The sequence below is a fragment of the Nicotiana tomentosiformis genome, chromosome 5 (assembly GCF_000390325.3).
Source record: "Nicotiana tomentosiformis chromosome 5, ASM39032v3, whole genome shotgun sequence".
NCBI lineage: Eukaryota > Viridiplantae > Streptophyta > Magnoliopsida > Solanales > Solanaceae > Nicotiana > Nicotiana tomentosiformis.
In genome coordinates this window covers 124,893,770-124,902,344 of record NC_090816.1, presented here as the reverse complement: position 1 = coordinate 124,902,344, position 8,575 = coordinate 124,893,770, and the positions used below count along the sequence as shown (strand labels likewise).

At 34.7% G+C, this 8,575-nt stretch overlaps 1 pseudogene; it reads right to left on the bottom strand.

Annotated features, from left to right (window-relative positions):
- Positions 1-6,839: 6,839 nt before the first annotated feature.
- On the bottom strand, positions 6,840-8,354 carry LOC138893116 (uncharacterized; annotated as a pseudogene).
- Between the last annotated feature and the right edge of the window lie 221 nt (positions 8,355-8,575).

Sequence of the window (8,575 nt, the reverse complement as noted above, 5' to 3'; positions counted from 1 at the left end):
AATATACCTGTAACAACATCAGGTGACGACTCATGATCATGCCGTCCTGTTAATGCATATCTCGTTCTAAGGGCTGCTCGAGCTAGATGCTCTACCTCTGCCTCTACCACGACTGATTGGTGCTTGTGAACCTTTCTCGGGGGGTGGGGGGTACTGATGATGACGAACCAGCTACAGATTTTGTTGGCTGAACTATACTTACATCACCTCTCATCGGATAATCCCTCATAATGTGACATGTATAACCACAAGTATAACAAACACCCAACCCCATATGGCACTGCCCGACATACTGCTTACCACACTGAGCACATTGTGGCAAGGGCGGCCTCATCTGACTTGATTCACCCTTATACTGAGAACTTGAGGCCTTGGAATTTTGACTAGGTCCTGAATATGTGGAATGATCAAATTTTCTACTGGCAAACTGAGGGGGTGTGCTAGCTGATAGATGGGCCGGATACCTCAAGTATTGTTATTTCTTACCACCTTGAAACTCACCAGAAGGACCCGAAGATCTCGCTCTCTTACTATGGCCCCTATCATGCTCACGATCGGCCCTTTTCTTCTACTTACGCTCCTCTACACCCTAAGTGTATGCCTGAATACGAGAAATATCCATTCCTGGCTGAAGTGAGACCAACATACAGTCGTTAAGCAGTTGTGTCTCCAACCCCATCACTAACTGGTAAACCCGATCCTCCATCTTAGATACAATAGTGGGATCATACCTAGCCAACGAATCAAACTGGAGATTGTACTCCCAAACACTCATGTTACCCTGTCGAAGGGTCAAGAACCTATCAACTCTGGCCCGTCTAAGCTCTGGTGGTAGATAATGACGAAGAAAAGCCTCTGTAAACTCCCGCCATACCATTGGAGGGGCATCCTCACCTGTGGATAACTCCCAAGACTCGTACCAATTAACTACAACATCCTAAAGTCTATAGGAAGCTAGCTCAACTGACTCAGTCGCAGCGGCCTTCGTTACCCTCAAAGTCCTCTGTATCCTATCGATAAATACATGAGGATCCTCGTTTGGATCTGCTCCAGTGAATACCGGAGGGTCCATATTAATAAAATCAAGAACCCTCGCACTGATGGCCCTATCTGCATGACCAATACCTACTTCCTGACATCGAGATTGTGAGGCTACTAATTGAGTCAATAGCTGAATAACATCTCTCATCTCCTGCTCCGGTGCATCTGGTTGAGGAGTTGGTTGTACAGGGGCAGGTACTGGAGCTGGTGCCCCTCGGAGCTCCTCTGGAGAGGGCGGGGTATGTGAAGTCTGAGATGGAATCTCACTATGAGACTCTACCCAAGCCTTGGTAACTCGTGGCGCTTGACTAGTAGTCTCATCAGCGACGGACTTGCCCTTCTGGGCGGCTGTAGACTTCTTAGACATCGCTGAAAACATAATATATCGTTAGGGAAATGAATCTTATATCGCACGATCTAAGATAAGAAAGGAGGATAACATTCTATATTTCCTGTAGCCTTCTGTTTATAAATGTGGTGCACAACACACTCATAAACAAGACTCTACTAGACACGGTCTGTAGACAACCCTATGACAAAACTACTCTGATACCACTTTAGTCACGACCCAAACCGATGGTCCATGACGAGTGCCCGAGTCCTACCTGTCGAACACCCCTAAGCATTCATCTAAGATATAAACATGAATTAAGGGTAGGTCATGAATAACATCAGTCATTAAACTGTTGAATCGCATGAATAACATACGTGAGAAAAACATGTCCAAAATATGGAATAAAAAATTCCACCTGTGAGTCTAAATAACTTTGTGAATCTTGAAATATTTATAAGTCCATGCACGTGCATATAACAGTCGTATTATGCATAGGTATAGGTGTACATAACATCATCAAGCCTTTGAGGGCATCCCATCATACCATCTTGGCCACTATAGGCAAAATCATCAACATATACCAGCTGATCAGGTGGTGGTGCGTATATAACGGTGTAACCTTTTCCCATATCCGATATATATATAATATACGCGTATATAACGTCATCTGGTCATGGGTCAATGTACATGTATAAATGAATGACATGCATAAGAAGTACGTTAATAAGATTTTTCGGAATGTCATAAGATCAATATGTCTTGGGATAAACTTTATCAACTACGTATCTTTCTAAGACCCATAAACAGAAAATATAATAATAAGACACATAAGAATTCAAGAACATAGGCATCTATAGTGCTTCTATGAATAAAGGTATTTATGAAAGTTGCGCGCTTGCTTGTTTCGTTTGTATCGTATGAATCATGCCAAAAAGAAAGAAGTGATAGCCTTAACATACCTGAGCCGATTCTCTTGACAATCCCTCTAACACATGTTAATTGCAACAAAATACATAATAACAGATCGAAGTAGGGAAAAATCCGTATGATATTCTTGAGAAAGATTGTATCGTATTCTCTTAGAATTACATCTCACGCTGCCATTACATAATCTTGTATGAATTTTGTTGAAGCAATCACGTTTCCATTCCATATGATATCTCTCTTTGTGAATTTGATCATAATCTTGTATGACTTTTGTTGAAGCAATCATGTTGCCATTCCATATGATATCTCTCTTCGTGAATTTGAGAAGTCTTTTACCTTAGTGGGTGTAGGGGCCACTTAGGTGATGACTTAGCCAAGAGTTCCTCTAAATGTTCCACCTTGCTTTGTGAGTAAAACATCACTTAATTGGGCATAGCTTGCTGCCACGTTGGGGGGAAATTTCCCACCTAATAATTATCCACCAATTCCTTAATTAACTTGTTAATTCCCCACTAATCTAATAATTAATTAATTACCCATATAATTAAGAATTATCGCAAATTATTTAAAATACTACTCACTTTTAACATACCTTATACACCTTACTATCATGGTCATGTGGTATCTTGTATGGCACTAGTCCATAAATATCAGGTATTATAGCTCGGACCGTATTTTATCCCAAATTGACAACCTTAAACGAAACGTATTTTTTTGATTTGTTTACCCTCTAACCTTCACGACTCTTACTTATCTCCTGTTATAAATAGCATAAATTCTTGTAACCTCAAAAATAATCTCATTCCCGAGCTTACGTTGATTAATTTACGGTAAAACTTTAACGGACGAATTGCGGGATGTAACACTTAAAGTCTGCTGAATTTGAAGCTAGTGCAATGTGAGTTCCATCTATGAACCCTATTTTGTTCTTTGCAGAAAGGGCAATCAAGATGGACTTCATCTGTCCTCCATACCCTTTTCCATTGAAGGTTGAGCTTACCAGGTTCATCCTTAGTGAATCTGATGCATGAAGAAAGAAAGAGTGAGAGTAGTCTGGTGCAGCATTAACAATGTTTTCAGTGCTTGCATAGGTTACATCATATGTTGAACATATTTCCAAATTTATGAAGATGATGAAGAAAGGAAATAAAGAAACAAAGAAGAAGGCAACCAAGAGATTAGGATCTTAGAGTTGCTCTGATACCATGTAGGAATTTAGAGAGTGAATTTAGAAAAATATTCCTTGTGTTTTCATTGTTGTAGTGTAATGTATTTATACAAGTATTTTTCTAAAAACAGAAAAGAAAAAACTGCTATATTTGTACATTATCTATTGGTTATACACTATAATTCAAATCCAGTTATTATACTTATTTAGTATACAACTATTGTACCTATACAACTAATGTACTGGTTGTACAATTCCCATATATATTCATTGTTTGTGTAATGAATCAACCTGATCTAATGACTCTGATGAAGCAGCAATATTTGATCTAAAAGCACACATTCCTCCACTTGGCTTGTTTGCATTTTTGCAAGCTCTATTCAAAATAATCTGATGGCTCTGGTTGAGTCTTTTAGTGTTTGATCTTGTGGGTTGAACACATTTCCAAATTTATGAAGATGATGAAGAAAGGAAATAAAGAAACAAAGAAGAAGGCAACCAAGAGATTAGGATCTTAGAGTTGCTCTGATACCATGTAGGAATTTAGAGAGTGAATTTAGGAAAATATTCCTTGTGTTTTCATTGCTGTAGTGTAATGTATTTATACAAGTGTTTTTCTAAAAACAGAAAAGAAAAAACTGCTATATTTGTACACTATCTATTGGCTATACACTATAATTCAAATTCAGTTATTGTACTTATTTAGTATACAACTATTATACCTATACAACTAATGTACTGGTTGTACAATTCCATATATATATATATATATATATTCGTTGTTTGTGTAATGAATCAACCTGATCTAACGACTGTGATGAATCAACAATATCTGATCTAAAAGCACACATTTCTCCACTTGGATTGTTTGCATTTTTGCAAGCTCTATTCAAAACAATCGGACAGCTCTGGTTGAGTCTTTTAGTGTTTGATCTTGTGGGTTAGACAGCTCCACGTATCCCATTAACTTTATCAGATAATTTAGAGACAGTCTTTAGTCTCTTATACTCGTTTGTATTCCTGAACCTTCTTCTTGCTTTCATTAAAACTTTCACATCCAAACTCTTCCATTGTTCTGCTTTTCTTTTGTGAATCCTTGAGATGAAAATTGGAATTGAAGGTTTCAATTTCAACATAGGTTACAAAGACAATCTTAGAAATTAGAAGAGTAAGATTTTTCAAGCTATAAATAACCTCATATAACATTTTGTACATCATCTGCAATTAAAAAATTTCTAATTATATTGAGGTTTCTCAGCTAAGTTATGATGGTCGATCTAGGTATGGCAAACGAGCGGGTCGGTTTGAATGTGGGCGAGTCAAAAACGGGTAATGCAAAAAAAACCTATAAAATATCCGATCCGATTCATATTTGATACAGATAGAAAATGGATTAACTGGCGTATAAATATGGATATTCATATTATTTAGCTTCTTGAATACGATCACTTTTGACAGAATTACTAGTCTCTCAATTCGAGGAGCTCTCAATTTGAGTCTTTGCAAATGTAAAAGTTAATCCTATTCGTTATCCATTTTTTAAGTGGATAATATGGATTTTATCCATATTTAACTTATTTTTAAGAAGTTCATTATACATCCCATTTTTTAATAAATAATATGGATGAATAAATTTTTATCCATTTTACCACCACTAGTCAATCACAAGAGATTATACGAGACAAATGGGAGGCATGGATGTTCAATTTTTGTAGCTTATTGTAATTTGTTCTTGCTAATTGGTAACAGGCATGTATTATTCCTCATATTCCGTTGCTAATGATATTGAATTTAACTGGTTATAATAATACTAGGCATTTTTTTTATTGGTATTCTACGTGTTCGCTTAATTTATGCAACATAATTATTATTTGAAGAACCAAATTATTTTTTCTTTTATTATGATTTTCGCAATTTTCGGTTCAACTAAATATAATAATTAGCCTATGAGATTTTGATTTTTTCATATACTTTTTGAACTAGCAGAATTTCTATAAAAGATAAGAAACAAAACTCAACGTAATATTACTACATGGTTAGACAGACTGTTGTAATGTGAATGATTTTAAGATGCAAGAAGTAAAATTAACAAAACAAAAAGAGAAAAAAGAAATTTGCTACAGTTTAAAAAGAGTTTTTTATTTAAGAAAAAAAAAACTAGAACCGGCCGAGCTCTCATTCTGAACCGGGCACACTATCAGCAATATAAAAATAAAAAACTACCGGTTATGTTCATTTATAAGTAGCTCGTTACAAAATTGGTCAATTCATAAAATATTACTAATATTAGCCAATTAGCTATTTGTAGCAAAAAATGTCAAATGTTTGCTTTCTTTTGAGTGTGTGTTATTAGAATAGATTGGGTATATCTTAAGTAGCTTGAATCTCATATTTGAGATGATTTTGTGAAGTTTTGAGGTGGTTTTAATTGAAAATTCGAATTAAAAACTGAACATGAAAAAAATGATACGTGTATCATTTATGTATCACATATGTATCATATTTGTATCAATTGTGTATCACATGTATATCTATGTATACTTGTGTGTGAGATACATGCGTGATACATGCGACGCATAAGAATATTTTGAACTCGATTTAATTACGAATTTTGATACAAAATCAGTCCAAATCACCTCCAATCTTCCTCAAATTTTGTATATTGACTTATCTATATGTTTTCAATGAATTTCAATTATACCCATTGAAAAAGTTCCTTTTTTACTTAGATTTTTGGAATATTGTATATTTATTTTTTGTATTTCATCACCTTATTTGCTACCTCATTCATGAAATTTCATTTCCGTCTTGCACCTAATGTTGCTAATCACGCTTAAAAATATGTAAGGTGATTTTTGCATGTAGTTCTTTGACAGAAAGAACCTTATTTATTTGGTTTTCTAATTTTTATATGTGTTTGGCTAGTTTTGGTAAGTCTATGACTAATGGCTAGAGGTTGGTAAGTTGAGACTTATTTGAGACATTTGTGTAAGGGTATCTCCAACTTTTACTCCTATTTTGGGGACAACTTACTCCAACCATTCTCTCATTTTATCCTCCCAAAAGAGAATATTTTTTTTTATATTCTTCTCTCTTTTCTATATTATATTATTATCTTTCATTTCAATTTTATTTTTTAATTTCCATTAAATAAATTCCATCTTTTATTTTCATTAATTTGTAATTTTCATTAAAACAATTTCATAAAATTTTAAATAATATAATTTGTAGGCAATTACTATAGATTAACAAATAATTCAAATAAAAGTGAAATCATTGCGATACAAGAATAATTAAATACATATTACATAACGATAAAATTCATTCGAAATACTACATAAATATTCAACTTCAACCTCTAGTATTCTCCTATAAATGATCTATTAATGCATTACGAATTGCAAAATAAATATCTTTGTCCTTAATTCTTCTATGTCGAGCTAAAAGTTCTTGATATCGTTGATTTTCATCTACTGTCATTTCTATTGTTGGAGGTGGACCTTCCAAATCATTTTGAATTGGTGCATTAAGATCACGCTCATTCTCGATTATCATGTTGTGCAGTATAATACATGTAGTCATTATATCATGTAGCAATTCTTTTTGCCAAAAACGTGACGGTCCTGCAACAATTGCAAAACGTTGTTGCAAAACTCCAAATGCACGTTCAACATCTTTTCGACATGATTCTTATTTCATCGCAAAATATTTCTTTTTTGCCGAACGTGGCTCACGAGTAGTTTGCACAAGGGTTGACCATTTTGGATATATACCGTCAGCTAAATAATAACCCATATTATATTCTTGTCCTTGAATAACATAATGGGCGGGAGGAGCAGTACATGCAGCAAAATCGGAAAACAAATGTGATGACTCTAAAACATTAATGTCATTATTGGTGTCGGGCATACCAAAATATGCATGCCATATCCAAAGGTCATAATCAGCCACAACTTCAAGAATAATTATTGGGGATCCACTACGACCTGTATATTGTTCAGCCCATGCTGTTGGACAATTTTTCCATTTCCAATGCATGCAGTCTAGACTGCCTAGCATTCCTGGAAAGCCACGTTGTTCACCGATGTGCAGAAGCCTTGCAACATCGTTAGGTGTTGGTGATCTCAAATAATGCTCGCCAAAAACCTCTACGACAGCTCGGCAAAATCTCTTCAGGCTCTAAATTGCAGTCGACTCTCCAATTTCCACATATTCATCAGTGGCATCCGCTGGCAAACTGTATGCCAGCATTCTAAACATGGCTGTAATTTTTTGCAGAGTAGATAATCCAAATCTACCCATAGCATCGGCGTGTTGTACAAAGTACATATCATGAGTTTTAACTTCATCAACTATTTGGAGGAATAAATTACGGGACATCCGATATCTACGACGAAACTGGAGATCATTATAGCGTGGATTTTCTTAAAAATAATCCATAAATAAATTATTATCAGCACCTTCACGATCTCGATTGATTACCACATGACCAGGAACAGAGCCAACTCTGATAGCATCATTATTTTGATCGTGCAAATACTGCAACACATATAATTCACTTTTCCTCTAATCACTTGGGAAAAAAATCCATTCGATCTGTAGGATAGTCTGTAGATGAAGATATTCTATTATGCCAAATGTATTTAGATATTTCTCAAGATCCAATAACGGGCGTCTATCAATCTAGAGATCAATTTTGGTCTCGAGTTGTAGATGCATACAATAATGCAAAGGTATCTAATTGGGATGCATACAACTATTTGGATGTGGATTCTGTTTTGGATCCAGATCGTCTTGAATATTTGCTGCAAGAACCACAACAAATAATGTATAAAAGAAGTCAACAACCATAACAGTCACAACCACAACAATCATCTCTCCCATTCACTTAGTACTATAATAATTTTGGTGTACCTAAAAACGACATGTCTCGCTACTAAATTATTGTGTTATTTAACGTAGTTTCAATTTTAATGTATTTTAATTTAATGTATTTTCAATTTTAATATATTTTCAATTTTAATGTATTTTAATTTAATGTATTTTAATTTAATGTATTTTCAATTTTAATGTATTTCCAATTTTAATATATTTCCAATTTTAGC